Genomic DNA, 23,751 nt, shown 5'->3' with positions numbered 1-23,751 from the left:
AGCCCCTATTAGACACTGAGGTCTTTTCTCCCCTTTTTTGCAAAGAAAGGTGATTTTCCTGTCCTGTATGTTTGGAGGGTGCAGTTTTTTGTGATTTATTTTGGGCATCCTTTTCTTGAATTTTTTTGATATTTTTACCAAATGTTGAGCGCCATTTAAAGAATTTTCCCCTGATTGCGTAAATGTTTAGACTTAGGTAAGTGTAGCAGGGCACCTAAACACATTTCTGGAGATATTGTCACAGGGAAGCCCCTGTGAGGTTAACGGAAGACCTGCAGTGCCCGGAAACAGGGGTGGAAAATAAAGAGGAAAATCAAAACCTTTATTTTGCCCACCTAAACCTAAAGTCAACACACTGCAGGACGTTAAAGCCTAGCCCTGTGCGGGCCAAGCCACCACAAACTTCCTGTTCATCTTTCTCCAAGAATGTGAAGATAGGAAAGTGTAAGGAACTACAGGTTCCAGCATGCCACAGGCAGGAGAAAGTGAAACTTAGGACTGGAACAGCTACTTCAACCAGCCCAGCTGACCCAAGTCCTAATCAGCTGAGAGAGCACCAGAACACTGATGCAGGGGTACACACACTCTCTCAGACTACTCCAGTAGGAAAGCAACAGATCTTCTGGACAAGCAGGTAGAAACTCTTTATGATTAATCTGATAGTGCTTGTGAAGATTTTAATATGGATCAGTTTGAACTGGGGGAGGATGTGAACTCCTTTGAAATTCCTCATGCAGAATGTCTGGAACTAAGCTAAAGGCTCACATGTGTTAATGTCTGCTGAGTAAAAATCCAGGAAGTGCTGTTATTGCCCTGGAGAGAGTTAAAAGCACTAAATTGTAAGACTAGATATTTTTGAGTCTTGGCATCAGGATTGTAGGCAGCCATGCAATAACCTATAGGACAGCGGCCATCTTGGGGTTGGCAGACCGCTGTGAAGCAAGGTTCACATGTGTTAATGTGTGCTGAGTAAAAATCCAGGAAGTGCTGTTATTGCCCTGGAGAGAGTTAAAAGCACTAAATTGTAAGAATAGATATTTTGGAGTCTTGGCATCAAGATTGTAGGCAGTCATATAGGACAGCGGCCATCTTGGGGTTGGCAGACTGCTGTGAACAAAGGCTCACATTTTTGATAATGTCTGCTGAGTAAAGAGAAAGAAAATCCAGGAAGTGCTGTTATTGCCCTGGAAAGAGTTAAAAGCACTAAATAGATATTTTGGAGTCATGGCATCAGGATTGTAGGCAGCCATGCAATAACCTTTAGGACAGCGGCCATCTTGGGGTTGGCAGAGCTCTGTGAAGAAATTGTATTTTGTTTAGACAGTGTTTGCTGGTGCCACTGTTTTCCTGATTCAAAGACTTTGGTGGCTGTCATCCTGTTAGGATTTGGGCAGGGATCTGAAAAATTGATCTAATAAGGGTTAGAAGCGGATCCCATCCTCTGGGGATGTTAAACGTGTGTTTCCCCCAGAGAGAGTTGCCGTAAGGAACAAACTGCTAAATTGAGAGGAAGTGGCAGTTTGCTTTATGTATTTTTTAGCATTTTGGTTTGAAGAGTTTAAAACAGCAGTCCAGACTGTGATTGCAGGAATATCCTACCTGTGAATGTTTACACCATATTTTGCTCTGTTGATTGTGGGAACCTTATGCCAACTTTGACCCTTGGAATAAAGGACTATTTTTGACTGTTACTAGAACTTTTGAAAGGTCACTTGGACACACAAAGTCAGAGCGTAAAGAAAGTACAAGAGGTTTATTTACAGCACGCCGGACTCTAGTGCAGTGAACAGCCTGCTTACTAGAGTGTTAGAATCAGGAAATGCACGGACTTTTATGCCCTTTTCACTAAACATCTGCAAACTAATACATGCAAAAACTACAACTTCTCATTTGTTACTGCTATAACTTTTCTACAATTATTATTGGTCCTAAGCCAGCACTTATGATAGGTTCAGGGCTACAACTTATAGTCCTATAGGAAACTAGCTCATTTCTCTGCTTATCTAAATCTTACAGTTCTAAATGTTACATGTGTACATCATGGCTCAAACTCTATTTAGCTTACAACGTGGTAAGGTAGGGACATACATTTTAGGCAGATGAGGTCAATAAATTGTACACTGTTTTCAGCTATGTAGGCCAGAGCAATATTTTAAACAACAGTTAACCATTTCATGACCCTACACTTTGATTTTCTTTCTTGCCTACCTAAACCACTAAATATACCTCCCTTTCCGTTCAGCCAAGGTCTGTGTCCAAGCAAGGCCTCCAGTTACAATATTCACTTAACTTATATAACATATATTTTCAAGGGGCTATATACAATGGTAGACCATATGTGGGACATTGATGGGCTTCAACTTATGTGTATAAATTATAGAACATGCGAGTTATGTCTCTGCGGTATTTAGATGCCTGCGTTTGCGTCAGATCTTGGACTGTTGTAAATCAAGGCACCTAAGTGTTAGACGCTCTGATACCAGTTTGTGCTACTATCATATAATGGAACCCAGGTTGCATAATATATAATAGACTCCTACCAGGTGGCCTGGGGGGCCTAAGGGAAATGCCCATACAGTAGAACCTCTGGTCACGAACTCTTCCATACACAAACAAATTGGATCCCGATCACAACATTCGGCAAAATTTTGCACCTGGTCACAACCACACAATTGGGTGCTGAATGAACACAGCCCCGGCCATTTTCCCCTTCCGCCTCGTACGTGCCAATTTTTTCCCATTTTTTGTTGTTTGTGTATATGTACTTCCTTCACGCCAGAAGTCAACTCATGCAAAGTTAGTTTTCTTGTTGTTTATGGTAAGTTTTTGAATAATTAAGGATTTTTCCAACTTTGATTTTTTTTTTTTTTCTGTGCTTAAAACTCATTAAGAAAAAAATGTTTACAGCGAACGGTTCGTAAGGGTCTAGTACGGACTCGTGCAATGTTAGTTTTCTCTGTTGGTCAAGGATTTTACATTTATTTTACTATTACACTGTGCATTCCATAGTATAATTAACTATTTTTGTGCTTAAAAATCTTATAAGAAACAATATTTACATACAGTTCGTAGGGTCTGGAACGGACTAATCATATTTGCATACAATCCACTGGGGAAATTAGGTTTGGGTCACAACCAGAGTTTTGGAACAAATTATGGTCGTGACCAGAGATACCACTGTATTTTTAATTGACTCCATACTGAAACTGGTAGCTCTTTGGGAGTGGGGCCACAGAATACAAATGCGAATAGGGATGGTGGAGTGGTAGACCCTGATCGATTTTCAGAGGGTTGTGTTCATGAGAATCTAGCTAAATTAAAGGTAGACAAAGCAATGGGGCCAGATGGTGTACATCTGAGGGTGCTGAAGGAACTTAGGGAAGTTCTGGAAGCTCTGCTGACTGATCTTTTCAACGAGTCTCGTGAGTGGTACCGGGGGATTGGAGAAGGGCAGATGTGGTCCCTCTCCACAAAAGTGGAAGTAAGGAAGAAAGTAGGGAATTACAGGCCGGTAAGACTGACTTCTGTGATAAGCAAATTAATGGAAACGCTTTTAAAACAGAGAATGGTGACGTTTCTGGAATCTGGTATATTACAGGACCAGAGGCAACACGGATTCACTAGAGGTAGGTCTTATTGGACAAATCTAAATTTAATGCTAAAGAAATGCAAGGTTATCCATTTAGGCTGCAAAAATCTGAAGGAACAGTACAGTTTAGGGGATGAAGAACTTATGTGCACCACAGAAGAGCAGGACTTTGGTGTCATTGTATGTGATGATCTTAAGGTGGCCAAACAGGTTGAAAAGGTGACGGCATAAGCTAGAAAGATGCTACGGTGCATAGGGAGAGGTATAGCCAGTAGGAAAAAGAAGGTATTGATGCCCTGTATAAGACTCTGGTGAGACCTCATTTGGAATATTGTGTACAATTTTGGAGGCCGCACCTTCAAAAAGATATAAAAAGGATGGAGTCGGTCCAGAGGAAGGCTACGAAAATGGTATGTGGTCTTCATCATAAGGCTTATGAGGACAGACTCAAAGATCTCAATCTTTATACTTTGGAGGAAAGGTGAGAGAGGGGAGATACAATAGAGACGTTTAAATACCTACGTAATGTAAATTCGCATAAGTCAAGTCTCTTTCATATGAAAGGAAGCTCTGGAATGAGAGGGCATAGGATAAAGTTAAGAGGTGAAAGGCTCTGGAGTAATCTAAGGAAATACTTTTTTACAGAAAGGGTGGTAGTGGTGGAGAGAGAGACTATATCTGAATTCAAGAAGGCATGGGATAGGCACATGGGATCTCTTGGAGAGAGGAAGAGATAATGGTTACTGTGGATGGTTAGACTAGATGGGCCATTTGACCTTTAGCTGCAGTCTATGTTTCATCACTGCTGGTGAACGATAACTCCATTTGATGAATGTATAACTCTGTTTAAAAACTGATCCCTTTATGGATATACAAATATCCACAGGGACAATTACCTAGAATGCAGTTCTGCCTCTTATAAGAATCCAGAGTTGCTCTATTCCAGCCCCTCCCTTCCAGGAAGCCTTAAGGGAGCAGGATGAGATGAGGAAAAGCGGGCATAGAGTACAGAATAGGCACTCTGCTCCCTAATCCAGTCTTTTTCCTATAAGAACATATGAGAACATAAGAGCTGCCCTACTGGAATAGGCTAAAGGTTCATCAAGCTCAGTATCCTGTCTCCAAGGGCAGCCAATTCAATTCACAATTAACAGGCAAGATTTCCAAAAGAGTAAAACAGGTTTTAGGCTGCTTATGGAAGAATAAGCAGTGGATTTTCCCAAGTCCATCTTAATAATAATGGCTTATGGACTTTTCTGTTAGGAAATTATTCAAACCTTTTTTTTAAACCCTGCTAAGCTAAGTGCTTTCATCACATTCTTTAGCAATGAATTCCAAAGTTTAATTACACATCGAGTGAAGAAATATTGTCTCCGGCTTGTTTTAAATCTACCACTTAGTAGCTCCTCCCTAATCCTAATATTTTTGAAAGTGTAAACAAGTGATTTACGTCCACCTGTTCCACTCTACTCGGTTTTGTACTGCCTCTGGCCCACTCGCCCCTTCTCCCAGTTCTACTTCCTTTTTGTCTACAAATTAAGCCCCGAGTATCCATAAAGATAAATATAAACACAAACATACAGAGACAGCTTTGCACTATGTATTACAGTTCCAGCTAAATATATGAGCAATAGAAAAAAAAACTCCTCACAGTTATACAAATGAATGACTAGAACCAAGCCGACAAGAAGAAAGAAACAGCTTATATCATGTGCCGTGAATTCTCCAGAGTCAAAAGGTCGGTTTGCACAGTCTGGCGCTTGGATTTCTTTCACTACAAGAGGAAGGCCTTTGAAACAAGGAATAAGAGAGTGACCATATCAGAAAAATGTCACTACGTTTTGAAGGTTTAGAATGTTCAAGGGACGGTGCTTTATTCCTTTCAAATCTTCAACAGACCAGTTATAAATAGTAAATTAAAGGGAAGGTCTGTTAGAGAAGAGGCTATGCTTGTTTAAATCTTGAAATACGGGCCCAAAATGTTGCCATTTTTTATCTATTTAAAAAAAAAAAAAAAAAGCAGTGTTAGGAGATGTTTGACTAACCCCCTTTTTACTAAGGTCCGCTAAACCGATTAGTGCACCTTAGTAAAACATGGCCTAAGTAACTTTTTTTTTTTTTTCCCCCCTGTATTTATTTTTTGAAAAATTCTCCTGCTGCGAACATTCCCTGCCGTGTCTGAGAACCTGTATTGTCTTTCCCAGTATAATAAATGATAATAATTAAAGGCAAATACACAATAATTAGTCACACCAGGTTCATCCATCTGGTGTACCTGTATCACCTCAGCGTGTCTTCGGAACAGATGACAAGCAGCATATTGTCTTGCATCTTGGCAGTACAGGTTTTAGGAAGTCTAGCAAAGAAAGTTTTAACTGGGGCCACTCACAAGCCAGTCAGAAACTGAGGCTGAAAATCCTTCTGTCCATCAACTGAACCATCTTAACAAATTCTAACAAAATATCACTCGCTGTGCATTGGACTACACTTTCCAGGAAAGAGGATTGTAAGGCATTTCCCAACTGAATCACTGGAATAGCATGTACATGGGTCCAAAATGGAGCCAATCAACCCCTAGTGGTAGTCACATGATACTACTTCTAGGGGTGAGACTGCCAAAACATAGGGCACACATTAATGGACATTAGTGTGTGCTATACTTTAGTAAAAGTGCTCCATAGTAATATAACTTGCCTTAAACTCCTGCTGCATCCAGGGCAGTGACATTCCCAATGCCCTCCTCCCCCCCACCACCCCCCATGGCTCCTCATGTCTCACTCATGCCCTCCCTTCCCCATGTACCCCTTTAAATCTTCACCAGCCTGAGCAGTTTCTCCGGCCTGCTGCTCACACCGGCACCGGTTGATTTTCCCTCTGATGTCACTTCCTGGCCCTGTGTCCCGGAAGGGATTTCAGAGGGGAGCCAGGCCGGCATGAGCATAGCAGCCTGGAAAAGTTGCTCGTGTTGGAGAGTGTGAACGTGGCATGGGAGGGTGGGAGGGTGAAGAGGTACTGGCACCACCACCAAGACAGCGCCTGGAGTGGTCCGACCCACCCTCCCTTACTATGCCACTGTGCAAAGGTATGAGCTAAATCCAAATAATTATAATCCTAGTAGGACTCGGAAGGACTGTCTAAAATTGAAACAAATTACTACAGCCCAAATATAGACAACATCACTGTTGTGTAGAGTGTCATTTTTGAGTTCTATTGTTTTTTTGGGGGGTGGGGGTGATGTATGTCATTAAGGGCTCCTTTTACAAAGCCGGTAATGATGCTGCCGGTAATGATGCTGCTGCAGTAAATGCACCGGTAACGATGCTGCCGCAGTAAATGCACCGGTAACGATGCTGCCGCAGTAAATGCACCGAAGCCCATTCAATTCCTACGGGTTTTGGTGCATTTACCACGGCAGCATCGCTACTGTGGCTTTGTAAAAGGGACCCTAAGAGTATCCACTATGTACACACGAGGGATAGATTCAATAAATGGCACCCAAAGGTAAGCAGCCACAAAAACAGAAGAGCAGACCTTCACGCTTCACCAACAGCAACGAAAAAGCGAACACAACCAACGCTGCACAAAATACGTTAAAATGAGTGTCTTAGCATCGAGGTGGTCCAATTCATTTGGCCTTCTCTTTCGTCTCTAACGTTCTTCTTCCTTTACACTAATTATGTTAACCGAGTCGAGCCCCAGCGCTTGGGGATGATTCGGTATATAAACCTTACGGATTGGATTCTAAACACCTAGAATTGGGCTGTGTTTTGGCTAAAGGGCCTGCATCAGGAGTCTGGCGGTAATACAATGAGCAATTGGTATGGCGCCCGATATTCTCAATGAACAAATTCAGCAGATATGTGGTATTGGATTGAGGGGTTCTTTTACTAAACTGCAGTGAGCACTAACGTGTGCTGACCAAGAGCTAGAGATGCCTTAAAAGGACCCCTTAGTGTCCAGGGAGGAGAGAAATTCTATAAATGGCATCCAGTGTTAGGTCCCGGGAAGATCCTCGCTAAACTAGAGTTCTATAAAGGGTGCTCTGTGTGCTTCCGAATGCCAGCGTAGCGTAGATCGTGTACCTAACTTTGAACATGGCACTTCTGCCTTCTATCGACACTAAAGTTTATTTCACAGATTCCTTTGTGATATTATTATACATCATAAAATGGTAGGAAAAATCAGTGCCTGGGACTGAATATCAAATGTTTTGGCCTTCAACAGTAGACCATCTGGAATTGTCAACTGTCTTCAAGTTTTATAGGAAAGATTGATCTGTGTTGCAATGATTCCATTACATGCTTGGAAGTTCTGGTTTTGGTTTGCTTAATTGGATCAGAACCTCAAAGCTATTCAAGGAGTTGTCAGTGAGCGAAGCTGGACAGGCAGGTAGGTTGTCTAGACTGGAAGAAAGATAGATCAGATGCGACATTTTAAAAGAAGACTTTGATGAATCAGGATCCTGAATTCTAAAAGATGAATAAAGGCCACTCCAGAAATTTCAATAACTTATAACGACCAAAATATCGCTCATCGCACTAGGCCAAAGGGCAAACCTCAAAGCCTTTTAATGAAGTGTGCTAAGCACGTAGGCATTGGAACAGGGAAGGCCACAGGGGCCGCGGCCTCCCCCCAAAATTGGCAGTCGCTGGTTGGTGCCCGCCCTCCAACCCGTTTTCCGGCATTGTACTTTAAATCTGAGGGGCAGTCGCTGCCCTGCATCGATGATCAGGCCTGCAGTAGCTATAATAACTTGAGCAACAAAGCAATCGAGGCTTTGTTACTGTTTGGACCTTTATGTTTAGTTTATGGAAACCACTTAGAGCAGGACTGCCCAAGTCCGGTCCTCGAGATCTACCGGCAGGTCAGGTTTTCAGGATATCCACAATGAATATGCATGAGAAAGATTTGCCTGCACTGCCTTCTTGGTATGCAAATCTCTCTCATGCATATTCATTGTGGATATCCTGAAAACCTGGCCTGCCAGTAGATCTCGAGGACCGGACTTGGGCAACCCTGACTTAGAGTATAGGAGGTATATAAATTTTTAAATCAATCAATCTTATCTTTGTGAACTTGGATTTTCAGCTCTGACGGAAATTAAATTGCAAAAAAGGAAGTGAACGACTGCAGACGGTGAAACGCGGGTTTGCTTGTCGACTATTGAGCTGGGTTTTGAGTTAATTTTCACTCAAAAACAAGCACATCCATCGCATTGATTAGCAATATCAATAATAATAAAACCCTTAGCACGCATGCGCACTTTAAACTCTGTGCCTCCGCAGGCGCAATACAGTAGAACTGTCCAGCAGGGAAGTGGGGCCGCAGTGGAGAGAAGATGCAGGGACAGGAAAGGGAAAGAAGGTAAAAGGGGTGAAACGGGGTCAGAGAGAGATAGTACGGAGTGTGAAAGGGAGAGATGGAAATGGTAGAGGGAGAAAATGGGGGGAGTGCAGATGTGCTGCTGATTCCCTGCAGGATCGGGGGTCTGGCTTGCGGCCATCTTTCTGCCCCGCCCGTGTCTCCAATGAGCTGCTGATGGCTGAAGCCTGGCTGGAGGAGAACGAGGAGGAGCTGCAGCCTGCGAGAGCTCCGCAGAGGCAGGAGGTGCTGGATTGTGGGGAGGGAGTGGAAGAAGGAGAGATGTTGGACTCAAGTGAGGAAATGAGAGAGACTCAGGGATGGTGTAAGGGAGGGAGGGAAAGATGTCAGATTTGGGAGATGGATGAGAAGGACAGAGGGGCTACAAGGGGACAGGGAGAGATGGTAGGGGATAGGGAGAGATAGATTTCAGGGAGGATGGAGGGGGCAGGAGAGAAAGAGATGGCCTTGGAGAAGGACGGAGGGGACAGGGAAGGGAAAGATGGTGAAACAGGGTCAGAGAGAGATGGTAGACGGTGAGAAAGGGGGAAAGGTACAGATGAAAATGGTAGGACCGCTGCTGCTTTGAGGCACTCAGAGGGAGGAGGGGTTGGTACGTCAGGACCGCTGCAGCTGCCTCGGGTAAGTAATGGGGGTCCAGGAGGCCAGACCCACATGGAGGGAAATGGCCCTGCTTGGTGCTAAATACAGTGGAGGATCTATGAGGGCCAAAAGGGTACAGAGGACTAAGGAAATGGTGAAAGGTGAGGTGGTGTGACTGGGATCAGTGGGAGGTGTGACTGGGATCAGTGGGAGGTGGGGCCCGAGTGGGGTCAGGCTGTTCTAGCACCCGTTACTGTAACGGGCTTAAACACTAGTATATATATATATATGTCCAATGTTATATAGATGTAAATATACAACATTGGAAAACAGAAAAGGATGTGCTGGAACTTAGTCGATGATAGATTTACAAAAGTAAAAATAAAATACCCCCCCAATCAAAAGATTGCATGCAACATGCAAAAACGCCGCTATGCTATTGCCGCCCTTCATCTGTTCAATGAACGCCACTGTGGGGGGTTGCCATGGTGATGCCGGTTTGACCTCTTGCTTTTAACACTTCCAGGATCTAAAAAAAGAAGGGGGTAAAAAAAATAAACCATCATGTGTGAAATGAAAATCAGCTTCCCTCCGTTAAAAAAAAAAAAAAATAAAAAAGACGTTGAATGGGTCCCTTTGTCAAATTTAATGTTCCATAGTTGAAGATGGTGTTTGAAATTGGGGATCCACTGCTACAGCTGTGGCATTGCAGGTCGGAGCTTTGCAAAGTTCGCAGGCCTGGCCGTGGGGATGCCGTGCTCCCCCGACTGCCTCAGCCTTCTCTAAAATCCTCTGATTTGGAAACCACAAGCAGGAAAGACTGAAAACCTTAAGCTGTACTGCAAAGCATTAGGAGGTTTTTAACCATGTGCATTTCCAAATACCACCTGTTTTGCCGGAGCTGTAATGGCAGGTGATTGTCTTGACAACAAAGCAGTCTCGTACTTAAAGAAATGTCATCTGTCTTTATTTTTAGTGGTAGTCAAATAAGATTAACTGACTTCACCTCTTTGTTACAGAAAAAAAAAAAAACCCACAGGATAAACTTAAAAAAAAAAGAATTATGAAGGTGAATCAAAAATGAAAGGCGATTGTTAAATTACACAATAACCGGAACAGAGCAAGCGAAGTGCAACATATGTACTCGTACATTGCCTGTTGGATAATTCATCCACGCACAGCGCAGCGCTCGGCCTTTAGGCGTGTGGCAGCCAGGAGGTCAGAAACATGGCCGCTCCATTGCAAGATTGCAATGTGCAGTAGTGCGCTCTCTTTGGGCAGAGGGAGTGAAACCTGTGGAAATTCACCGTCAGATAGCACTAGGGATCACCAAAAAGGCTTATGAATGGAAAAAAAGGTTAGTGGGAAGAGCAGGTGTAACCAACGAAGTTCGTTCTAATCGCCAATCAACATCACGCACACATGAGCGCATTGGCAAGGCAGATTGCCTTGATTAGAGAAGATCGACGGATAAGAGTGTCTCAATTGGCTGCAAATTTGGATTATCAACTGTGAATCTGCATTTGGCATAGTGCACGATGACTTGGGATACAGGAAAGTCAGCGCACGATGGGTTCCCAAACAGCTGACTGACCTACACAAGCAACAGCGGGTGCAGGTGGTGACCCAGTTCCTGGACCCTAGCATCTGGTAACTGTGATTTGGGTTATTCTTCCCAATGTGCATCGCTTTGCATTTGTCCACATAGAAACATGACGGCAGATAAAGGCCAAATGGCCTCTCCAGTCAGCCCATCCACTATCTCGTCCTCCCCCTAAGAGATCTTGCATGCTTGTCTCACGCTGGGCTGGGTACACTTTGTGGAGCCAAATAATATTTTACAAGCGCAAAAAGCATATTGGATTAATTATATTAAAAATAATCTTATTTCAGTCATGAAATACCACGTTCAGTTGCTGCCCAAAACATGGAGGGATATTTCCATAAGAACCTATGAACTGCCGCTACTGGGTCAGACCAGCGGTCCATCATGCTCATGCGGCGGCCCTCTGGTTAAAGACCAACGCCCTGACTAAGACTATCCCTATCAGTGTACGTCCTTGTTCAGTAGGAAGTTGTCTAACTTTGTCTTGAATCCCTGGAGGGTGTTTTCCCCTACGACAGTCTCCGGGAGAGCGTTCCAGATTTCTACCACTCTCTAGGTGAAGAAGAACTTCCTTACGTTTATACGGAATCTATCCCCTTTCAACTTTAGAGAGTGCCCTCTCGTTCTCCCCACCTTGGAGAGGGTGAACAGCCTGTCTTTATCTACTAAGTCTATTCCCTTCAGTACCTTGAATGTTTCATAAGAACATAAGAATTGCCGCTGTTGGGTCAGACCCGGGGTCCATCGTGCCCAGCAGTCCGCTCACGCGGTGGCCCTCTGGTCAAAGACCAGCGCCCTAACTGAGACTAGCCCTACCAGCGCACGTTCTTGTTCAGCAGAAACTTGTGTAACTTTGTCTTGAATCCTTGGAGGGTGTTTTCCCCTATAACAGCCTCTGGAAGAGCGTTCCAGCTCTCTACCACTCTCTGGGTGAAGAAGAACTTCCTTACGTTTGTACGTAATCTATCCCCTTTCAACTTTAGAGAGTGCCCTCTCATTCTCCCTACCTTGGAGAGGGTGAACAACCTGTCTTTATCTACTAAGTCTATCACCTTCAGTACCTTGTGTTTCAATCATGTCCCCTCTCAATCTCCTCTGTTAGAGGGAGAAGAGGCCCAGTTTCTCTAATCTTTCGCTGTACGGCAGCTCCTCCAACCCGTTAACCATCTTAGAGTTATGATACTTAGGTTCACAATAGCCTCACTGATTTAGCATATTGGTGCATTTTTTTTCACTTTGGTATTGCTTGTGACGTCAGCACTTATGAATGTTGGCAAGGATTTGATGCTGAAGTCTTCTGTTTATACCTATTTGACTGTAGAACATAGTGTCTGAGTTTAGAAGGACCTCAACTGGTTTATTTTCTTTTCCACAGACAGTTTCAGCGGTACATTTCCAGGCAAAACAACTTGACTGAAAATCATCCTCTTCTAGGAGAAGTATTTTCAGTTCATTTTTAGATTTATTTATTCATTCAATTTTTTATACTGTTCTCTCAAGGGAGCTCAGAACTGTTTACATGAATTTATTCAGGTACATAAGCATTTTTCTCTGTCTGTCCCAGTGGGTTCATAATTTATCTCATGTACTTGGGGCAATAGGAGGATTAAGTGACTTGCCCAGGGTCACAAGGAGCAGTGTGGGTTTGAACCCACAACCCCAGGTTGCTGAGGCTGTAGCTTTAACCACTGCGCCACTCTAGAAATCAAAGTGTAGCAAAAGTGAGCTGAGTATAGGATAATCGAGCCATTGTGACATCACTGATGAGGTTGGCTTTTATTGGTGGAATGAGGCATTATGATGTCACAATCTCAGCTCTGGAATGTTGCTACTCTCTGGGTTTCTGCCAGGTAAATGTTACCTGGATTGGCCACTGTTGGAAACAGGAAACTGGGCCATTGGTCTGACTCAGTATGGTTATTCTTGGTGTCAGGTCAAAAGCGCGCTGGGACAAAGGCGCGCGCAGACAATTGAGCGCAGTGCGGAGCCGCACACCGCAGAAAATTACAGTTTTTACGGCTCCGACGGGGGGGGGGGGGGCGTCCCACTTTACTTAATAGAGATTGCGCCGCGTTGTGGGGGCGTTGTGGGGGGGGGTGGGGGGTTGTAACCACCCACATTTTACTGAAAACTTCACTTATTCCCTGTTATTATGGAAAAAGTTAAGTTTACAGTAAAATGTGGAGGGTTACAACCCCCCCAACGCCGGCGCGATCTCTATTAAGTAAACTGGGGGGGGGGGGCTCCCCAACAAAAACCCCCGTGAGAGCCCCTAAAAACAGTAATTTTCTTTGGCGCGCACCTCCGTCTTGCGCTCAGTTGTCGGCGCGTGCCTTTGTCTTTCGCCAAGTTGTCTATGAACCGTTATTCTTACGTTCTTATATTCAGGTCAAAGTCGTTCACGTGGGTGGGTTTCAATGGAGCAGAAAGCAGCACTCATTCTGTTTTCCAATGGATGAAGGCTCAGATGCACAAAGGTCCGACACCATGGTAAAAAAAAATACCATGGTGGGAGCGATTTTTCTTTCCCTACTGATGCTCAGCTCAATAGCATGCAAACTATATGCATGTTATTTGGGCAGAGAATCGCTGGCAAAAGGGGAGATGAACTGTGCCTTGCGCTTGCTCTTGCCCAGCGGCTTCGGGGGATTCACAATTGCCATTAATTGGCAATTATTTTTATAATACTCCAAAAAAAAGAAGATAAGGAAGTAATAAAAGGAATATAGTTTCATAATTTATTTAAATTTTGATTAAACGCTTATCCAAAGGTACAAAGCGTTGTCCATAATAATTTAAAATAGCTGGGGAACAAACGTTTTAGATAATAAACATGAACAAACATTACAAACATACTAGTAACATGAAAACATTGGGAGAACTACAATTTTTTTTAAAAAAAGAATACAAATAAGGGAAGGGGAATGATTTAATTCATGAGAAAATAGGTGTGTACGTAAGTAGGGTCATAGTCATTCACGCGCGAGACTTCAGCGCACCGACAATTTGGTGCAAGACCCGAACGCACTGCCTAAAATGTTACTTTTAAAGAGCTCCGACGCGGGGTGTGAGGTGGGGAACCCTCACAGTTTACTTTATACTCTTTGCGCTGCCGGGGAGTGGGTGGGGGGGGGGTTGGAACCCTTCATTATAGAGTAAACTTAACTTTTTCCCGATTTTTTTTTTTTTTAAGGAAAAAGTTAAGTTTTCTCTATAATGTGGGGGTTGCACCCCCCGTACTCCCCCAACAGCAGCACAAACAGTATGAAGTAAAGTGGGGGGTTCCCCCCCACGCCCCCTGTCGGAGCTCTTTAAAAGTAACTTTTTCGGTGGCGCGCACAGGTCTTGCGCCAAATTGTCGGCGCTGCAATGTCGGTGCGCTGAAGTCTCGTGCGCTTTTGTCCCGTCACCACGTAAGTAAGATCAGTTACAGGCGTCTTTAAAAAGCAAGCATTTTAGGCTACTTTTAAATTTCTGCAAGTTTTGTTCGGCTCTGAGGAATAGGGGGGAGAGAATTCCAGATTAATGGGGCGGTGCCTGAAAAAATGAGATTACGACGAGTACCAATTATCTTTAAGGATGGAACGTTGAGAGAATGTTGGGAGGCAGATCTTAAGGTTCTGGGAAGGTCATACGGAATTAATATAAGCGTTACTTGTCTCCTATGCAACAATTTAGCAGGCAATGCGTTATACTTTGTTTTTCCCTTTTCTCGTGCTTTTTTACTTTGGCTGATCATTGGACTTATTTTATTTTGTTTTACTTTCGGAGCTGGTTATGTGACTGAAGATCCCAGTGGGATAATACTTTTTTGGGGAGAAAAAAAGATCTGTCGAACAACTCTTTGGGAAGCCGGAGACGTCGAATATGACGACATCCATTGTACGGCTCATTGAGAAAACGATGACATATTTACATCATGTTGACCTTTAAAATCAAACTCTTCCATCAACGTTCCTTCCTCGATAAGCTCCTCATTCCGTTGCGCCCTACACGGACGCTTAGATCAGCAGACCAGAACTTACTCTCCATTCCTTCTGTAAAGGATTTTTTTTATACCAGGAAATCAAATTTTTCAGTGGTAGCCCCAACTCTACGGAATGCCTTACCATCTCAACTCCGCCATGAAAAACGAATCGATAAATTTAAGATTAGCTTAAAAACTTTCCTATTTCAAGATGCTTTCAACTGCTCTTGAATTACCTCTTTCTCACTCAACCAACCGCTTTTAAGAAGCGATCCTATCCCTAATGTTTTATTCCTTTCCCTCCATTTCCTTTCAACCCCCCCCTTTTTTCCCCTCTTTCTAATAATGTAACATTACCCCCTCCTTCCTCTTAATCATCACTCTCAAGTATGTTCCGTCCATGCCCTTAATGTACACTTCCCTTCTCTCTAACAAAACTTTACTTTTATAAGCATACTTTTATCCCTATTTTAACATTCTATTGTAAACCGGCTAGATACCCGTTGATGGTCGGTATATTAAAAATTAATAAACTTGAAACTTGATCTATTTGAAGAACGCCGAAGAGCCATTTTTTTAGGGCTTTGCATTGTGTACAAAGATACTTTAAACTGTACATTTTACTGTACATTTTGAATCTCGGGATTTAAACTTTGAATTTTGGAATGTAACTTTAAAACTAGTTTGGAACTATTCAAAGAAGAGATTTAACTGGTTAATATGTGTTTGAAAGAACCGATAACTGTCCACAGCCTTTTATACCGCTGAATTCCATATTGCAGGATTCCGATGTTTTGAACTTGTGAATTGCTTTGAACCTTCTGCTCCTGAAGAAGCTTAATAGAGAGAAACGGGGAAGCTCCGTCGAGCCGAAGATTCTCAGTATAGAGTTAAAAACTCGCAGAATTTTGCCCAAAAGCTAAGTGGTTCATTTGTGCACTATGGGCTCATTTTACGAAGGTGCACCAGCGATTTTAGCATGCGCTAACCCCGCGCTACATGAAAAATACTAACGCAAGCTCTATGGAGGCATTAGTGTGTAGCACGCGCGCTAAAAGCGCTAGCGCTCCTTCGTAAAAGGAGCCCTATATTTATATAATTTCTAAGCTGACATTTGCCGTTAGGAATTGGACTAAGGGAGTTTTTTTAATGACTAACGATTGCTCTAGTTGTAGGGGGCAGAACAACAGTATTCTAAAGTTCTGCCTCTTTGAGCCCTTGTGGTCTTTTTCTCCCTTATCTTTATTACTTAGTAAAGTCTAATAGTGAGGTGCAAAGTACGAGGGTCATTTCATAAATAATGCACAAGTTGGCAACATTGGGGAATGGATGATGCAATTGCAGTAAACCTCGTTTCACTTTCACTTCAGTGCTTAAAGCAGCAGGATGTGTGTTTTGGAGCTCTCTAATGTACATAGTGTGGCTGTGGAAAATGGAGGCTACAGGTGTCTCTGGTACTGTGTCTGTTGACGATCAGAGACACCTGGACGATGCAACCGCGCTGAAAAAAGATTCAATGTTGAAGGTCAGGCATTCTTGAATCGCATTGTTGCTTTTGATGAAATGTGGGTCAGATTCTTTGAGCCGGAGCTGAAATCACAGTCCAACGAGTGGAGAGCTCCATCTTCCCCACGACCAAAAAAATTTCGACAAGCTCAATCAAAAGTCAAACAAATGATGATTTTTTGCTTATGATCACGAAGGAATCATCAACAAAGACAAAGTTTCATGTGGAAGAAGTGTCACAGCAGTGCAAAAAAATGCACAAAACCCGACCTCAGTTGCTCTTGGCTGGGCCACTCATTCTTCACGACAACGCTCGCTCGCACATAAGCATTCTCTGGCCGGAGGAGGGGTTTCTCTGCCCTGGGTGGCCAACGAGCCCCTACCTTGTCCACTGCCCCTACCTCAAAGGAAAAGCCTCAACATGGGTTACTCCCCTGCTAGATGAGAACAACCCACTTCTGTGCAATCTAAAATACTTTGTAAGTGCTATGACCCTCTGGTTTGGGGTGCCCTCACCTACTCCAAACGTGTCTAAGTCTGTGGCTTCAGCTTCAAAGTCACTTGCTTCCAAGACTCCAGTTCCTGGTATTCCAGTACAGGTTACACTTACCATTGCTTCAGTGTTTACTGCAGTCACAATTCAGCCCTAAAGCTACCTTTTCTTCAGTGTCCCTCTCTCCCAAGACTCCAGCTCCTGGTATTCTGTTCTTGGTGCCAGGGGCTCTCATAGCACATACTCGGTTTCAATAATCTCCAGCCCTGGCTGTTCTTGCTTCCATACCCAGAAAATCTTACTCCTGAGACTCCATTTTCATGATTTTAAACTTGGCATCAAAGGATCCTGTATTACTGAATCCAGCTTCTGTGACCTTGAGAATAGCTCCAAAAACTGAGAAAAGGCATTCTAAGTATACTCCTTATATGGCAGCTTCACCTGCAGTGACAGTACCTCCGCACTACCATTAGGGGTCAAGGCTGCCATTTTGAACCCAGCAACAATGGGGCTGGAAGCAAAAGGGGGGTTAATCTGGCCCTGACATTATACCACCAGTGATACCCCAAGTAAGAACTGAGAGAGAAGAGGAGGAAAATGGCTGCATAGAAGAGGAGGAGGAGGGGGTGAGGCCGAGACCTGCCCAAGTAGATTAGAGGGGGATCCAGGAGTGGATCACACAGTGCTCTCAGAGGTGGTACACAGTATGATGGTGATTTGGGGGATGGTTTGCTATAAGCATTTTATTTTTGGTTTGGACAACAGCATCTGCCACCTGTTAATGAGCAAATTTGGTTTTTTGGGGGGGTGGTTATTTTTCAGTTTTGGTTTCATCTTTTTATTATAATATAACTGCACTGAAATGAAAATTTTATAAGAACAAAACAAGATGGAAAAACCTACAAACAACATAGAAAACTAGACAAAATATTTTTTTCTTTGCTCGAACATCCTAATGTCCTGTAACACAAGCATCATCCATAAAGATGTCCCAAAACACACGGCTCCCGTCTTTGGATTCAGCATTACTTGTCTCTGTGTTTCGAAAGATACAAACCTAAAAGAACAACTCGAGGGCAATACTTATTTGTTTTTCCGAATATTAAGCCTTGTCGTTAGAGATTCTTTGATAAATTGCTTGGTTTTCAGGCAGGTGAAATGGATTCATGGCTAAGTTCTATTATTTCTCAGGCCCATTCATACTTGTCCTTTAGGAAACTATTGAAAACTGATTTATTTGAAAAGTTTGTAAATTGATGTTTCAGAATATTGACTGGAAATTTGCACACCTGATTTTTATAGTTGTACTTTTTAAGGAATATCTATCTATTTTCACGAATGCATTGTATTCTTGTATAATTTTTTACTCATTTTTAGATTTCGTACTTTTATTTACTGTTTGTATATTTTTAGTACTGTATGAGAACCGCCTAGAACTATATGGCAGGGCGGTATACAAAAATAAAATTAAATCCCTACTGCTGAGATTATTACCGTACGAACCATGGATGTAACTGGATTTTGCTATGGTGATACAGTAACAAGGTAGGTAAGAACCATGGATGTCCACTATACCCAGAAATCGGAATGCAGGACCATCTGGCCCGCGCTGCCTTGAAAAGGTTAGCCATCCTGCTTTAATGTTCTCCTTTGAAATCAATCTTTTCCTCTTACCCCGCAGCAATAAAATTATTACATTGCGATGTTGCCGTCATAAGCTCTTGTCACGGGAATAGACATGGCCAAGAGAAAAATGGGCAAGAAATTTTGACTTATTGTTCTGTCTTCTGCACTTTGATATACGGGAGCGTGCCATATTATTTAAGTATTTCTGTAGTCTTCCTGCTATTTACCAAGGAAATCTGCTTCAACTGACGAATGAACTAAATGTTAAGAGCGATAAAGGAATTTACATGGGAGTATAAATTTTTTTTTTAATAAGGAAGAGCTATGAGTTGGGAAGCCTTGTGTATCGGCAAAAGGAAAAGTGTTATGCCTTAACATTAATAAGGAACATCATATCATAAGCAGAGAAATGCCCCAAAAATATTCCCCATAAGAAAAATTGTTTCTAAGGATTTAATAAATAAGTGTTCCATTTTCAAAAGCAACAGTTCATTTGCGGTTTCTGTACACTGGCAGTTCTGTGGAGCGACTCTTATTTCATGTTAATTTGCTGCCCTCTACTGGATATATTAAATAGTGTCAAGATTGTTGGGTTTTTTTTTTTACAATACCAAAATGCTCAGAATATATGATTTGTGTGTGTGTATTTTTTAGGGAAATGCTGATTCTACAAATATGTAAACAGATCACAACAATGTGAATGGGTGCTACTGTTTCCAAATCCTGAAAAAAAAAAACCAAAACAAAAAAAACTTAGCTCTCTGGGTTATATTAGCTAATTTTTCTCTCTGTAATAAAATTGCTCAGACTTTGGACCGTTTATCCTGCACATAACATCCCCCGTCCATTATCCCAACACAGCAATATCCGCTGCATTTGGTGGGAATGTGAAGTCAACGCTCCAAGCATTTAGCAAAGAAAATAATTGTAATCTGGGGGGAGGACGTTTCGAAATAATGTAGGCTAAAAACCACGAGAAAGGAGGCAGCACTCCAATTCTATCAAAATTATTGCCTCAATTAAATAGTAAATGCCACACAGGAAGTACCACAGGGTAGTATATTTTAATGAACAGCTGCTATCCAAGTCGTTCCTGTACTATCTAATTTAAGCCTGTTTTTTTTTTTTAAGAGTATCTTTAATTTTATGAATAGTGAAGGCATTTATTCATTTATTCTAATGGATAACCAAAGTTATTTTTGGAGAATTAATCTAACATGTAAAGCTAGAACTAAAAAATCAAAATGTGGTTGTAAAACAGACGAGGAGGCTCATTTTCACAAAAAGAAAAACACCCAAAATGTGGCATAAAGGGGCAGCTGGACGTTTTTCCTCACCAAACCTTCCAATTCGCAATTTTCAAAACATATGTTGGAGACTGATTACTCTGGTGGTTGTCTGCAGTGCGTCTAAATCGGAAGGGGGCATGTTGGGAGTGTGGTTTGGGCACGACTAAGGAGCCTTATAGTTGGGATGTTTTTCTGCGGGATGGGACGATTCAACACGGCCATTTCATCGCGGGATGTTTCATCGCTACTGCGATGAAACGTCTGCAATGAATCGTCTCGTTCCAGTCTAGCTTTAGCTGCAGCATTGGCTCTCTTCCAGTCCAAGATTCCTCCAGCATTTGCCCTTCTCCAGACCCTCAAACGTTTGTCTTCCCCTGTGGCGGGTTGAGGGAGGGCAGACCACCCTGGGGGTTGTCTTCATGGAGGCACCAGTCCTTCTCCTTCTCTCTGCTCCCCCCCCTCCCCCACATACCTCTTGAAATGTTCGCCTTCAGTTGCTGCTTCTTCTACCTGTTGCTCACGCTAGCCTCGGCTCCATTCTGACATAACTTCCTGGGTGTAGAACCAGGATGTGATGTCAGAATGAGAGCCAAAGCTGGCGTGAGCAGCAAAAGGAAGATACTGATTGCATCGGTGAACATTTCGATAGGTACCTGGGGGCAGGGGTGCACAAGTGGTGGAGAAGAGCAGAGGGGGGGCGCATGATGCGCCAGTGCAGGGCACCTACAGTGTTCTCTCTTCACACTCGCTGCTATGCTCCTCTGTGGCCCTGTAAGCTGCAGCAACTTCACGGACAGGGGGGTGGGAGTCATTGCCTCTCCCAAAATGCTGAATCAGACCCTGACTCAATTCATTGTGGCCTGTTCATCACACTGACATGACTGCGATGAAACAGCCACAATGAATCATCCTAGACCCATTTTTCAGAAGGAGGGTGTGGCGCAGTGGCTAAAGCTATATTCTCAGCACCCTGAGGTTGTGGGTTCAAACCCACGCTGTTCTTTGTGACCCTGGGCAAGTCACTCAATCTCCCCATTACCCCAGGTACATTAGATAGACTGTGAGCCCACCAGGACAGAAAGGCAAAAATGCTTGAAAACCTGATTAAATTCATGTAAACCGTTCTGAGCTCCCCTGGGAGAATAGTATAGAAAATTGAATAAATAAATAGTGTGAAAAGCTTCAGCCTCTGATAACCAGAGCTGGTATTGTGACATCATAATGCCTCATTCCACCAATGAGAGCCAACCTCATCAGTGATGTCACAATGGCTTCATTATCCTATACTTGGCTCACTTTGATTTCTAGAGTGGTGCAGTGGTTAGAGCTATAGCCTCAGCCCCCTGAGGATGTGGGTTCAAACCCACGCTGCTCCTTGTGACCCTGGGCAAGTCACTTAATCCCCCCATTGCCTCAGATACATTAGATAGATTGTGAGACCACCAGGACAGACAGAATAATGTTTGAGTACCTGAATAAATTCATTTAAACCGTTCTGAGCTCTCCTGGGAGAACATAGTAACATAGTAAATGATGGCAGATAAAGACCTGAACGGTCCATCCAGTCTGCCCATTAGTTATATCCATTAAAAATACGTGATTAAATTAACTTGTCTTCTTCTTTGATATTTCTGGGTCTCAGACTGTAAAAAGTCCACCTGGTATTGTCCTAGGTTCCAACTGCTGAAGTTCCATCTAATCAAGCCATTGTGACATCACTGCTGAGGTTGGCTCTTAGGCATTGGTGGAATGAGGCATTATGACATCACAATCTCAGCTCTGGAATGTTGCTACTCTTTGGGTTTCTGCCAGGTAACATAGTAAATGTCGGCAGATAAAGACCTGAATGGTCCATCCAGTCTGTCCATTAGGTATTCTCATTAAAAATACTTGATGAAATTAACTTGTCTCTTCTTTGATATTTCTGGGCCATAGACTAAAGTCCACCTGGTATTGTCCTAGGTTCCAACTGCTGAAGTTGTCGTCCAAGCTCACTCCAGCGTACCCAACCATCCTGTTTGCAGAATATCTACCATAAAGTCTGGCTAGTAACATCCTCATGTTCCAAGTTAGTGGAGTTCCCATTGATGCCCTCCCTAGCCCAATCCTACACTAAATCATCATATATGGGACAAAGACCGTGCAAGTCTGTCCAGTACTGGCCTTAGCTCTTTAATTTACATTCTTCATTTTCTAATTAGAGATCCTCTAGGTTTATCCCACTCTTTTTTAATTCCATCACCGTTTTCCTCTTCACCACTTCCCTCGGGAGGACATTCCAGGCATCTACCACCCTCTCTGTGAAAAAGGATTTCCTAACATTGCTCCTGAGTCTTCCTCTCTGCAACCTCAAATTATGCCCTCTGGTTATACCATTTTCTCTTCTCCTGAAAAGATCTGGTTCTATATTAATACCTTTCAAGTATTTAAATGTCTGTATCATATCTCCCCTATCCCTCTTCTCCTCCAGAGTATAAATATGTAGCTCTTCCAGTCTCTTCTCATACTTCTTTTGGTTCAAACCCCTTACCACTTTGTCGCCTGTCTCTGAACCGCTTCAAGTCTTTTTATATCCTTCACCAGATACGGCCTCCAAAGCTGAACAGAATACTCCAAGTGCAGCCTTACCAATAGGGGCATCAACACCTCCCTTCTTCTGCTGGTTATTCCCCTTTCTGTACAGCCTAGCATCCTTCTGGCTACAGCCACCGCCTTATCACACTGTTTCGATGCCTTTAGATCCTCAGACACAATCACCCCAAGATCCCTCCTCCAAAACTGAACACAATACTCCAAGTGCAGCCTTACCAATGACTTAAATAGGGGCATCAACACCTCCCTTCTTCTGCTGATTATTCCCCTTTCTGTACAGCCTAGCATCCTTCTGGCTACAGCCACTGCCTTATCACACTGTTTCGATGCCTTTAGATCCTCAGACACAATCACCCCAAGATCCCTCTCTCCGTTAGTGCTTATCAGCCTATCACCTCCCAGCACATTATAGAAAATTGAATAAATAAATCAAACATTTTAGAAAACATCCAGGACAGTTTGGATGTTTGGGGCTAGACCTGTTTTAACAATAAATAATTGCTAAAAAGGTGCCCTAACTGACCAGATAACCACTGGAGGGATGAAGACATGACCCCTCTACATTCCCCCAGTGGTTACAGATCCCCACCCCACCCCCAAAGATATGAATGAAACAGTACATATCTGCCTGTATGATAGCTTCAGATGTTATGGGCAGTCCAAGGAGAGCAGGAAGCAGTTTCCTAGAGTTGCCTCGTACAGTGGCTCCCACCCCTGTCCAGAAGGACCACCAGCCAGTCAGGTTTTGGGGATAGCCCTAAGGAATATGCATGAGAGAGATTTTCATCTAATGGAGGTTTCAGGCATGCAGTCTGCCCCGTGCATATTCCTTAGGGCTATCCTGAAAACCTGACTGGCTGGTGGTCCTTCTGGACAGAGTTGGGTACCATTGGCCTAGTAGATGGTGAAGGCCCATATGCAACTCTAACTACATAGTAACATAGTAGATGACACCAGATAAAGACCTGAATGGTCCATCCAGTCTCCCCAACCCTACCCACTCTTTAAATTACTGACATAATTTAAATCTTCCTTCTTCTTAGCTTCTCGCCAAAAGCGACGTTGGGACGGCATGTGCGGATGCAACGTGGTGACGTCGAGCGCCTGTGCGTAATGTCG

The 23,751-nt window shown here is 43.2% G+C and overlaps 1 long non-coding RNA gene across 1 annotated transcript in view; it reads left to right on the top strand.

Annotated features, from left to right (window-relative positions):
• Nucleotides 1–529: 529 nt before the first annotated feature.
• Nucleotides 530–23,751, top strand: part of LOC117348183 — a 153,140-nt gene continuing 129,918 nt past the window's right edge. The window contains exon 1 of the long non-coding RNA XR_004536922.1: nucleotides 530–634. This is a non-coding gene — a long non-coding RNA (uncharacterized LOC117348183). The remainder of the gene's footprint in view (nucleotides 635–23,751) is intronic.

This window comes from Geotrypetes seraphini, chromosome 14, assembly GCF_902459505.1.
Source record: "Geotrypetes seraphini chromosome 14, aGeoSer1.1, whole genome shotgun sequence".
Lineage (NCBI taxonomy): Eukaryota > Metazoa > Chordata > Amphibia > Gymnophiona > Dermophiidae > Geotrypetes > Geotrypetes seraphini.
This window is presented reverse-complemented; position numbering and strand designations above follow the sequence as displayed.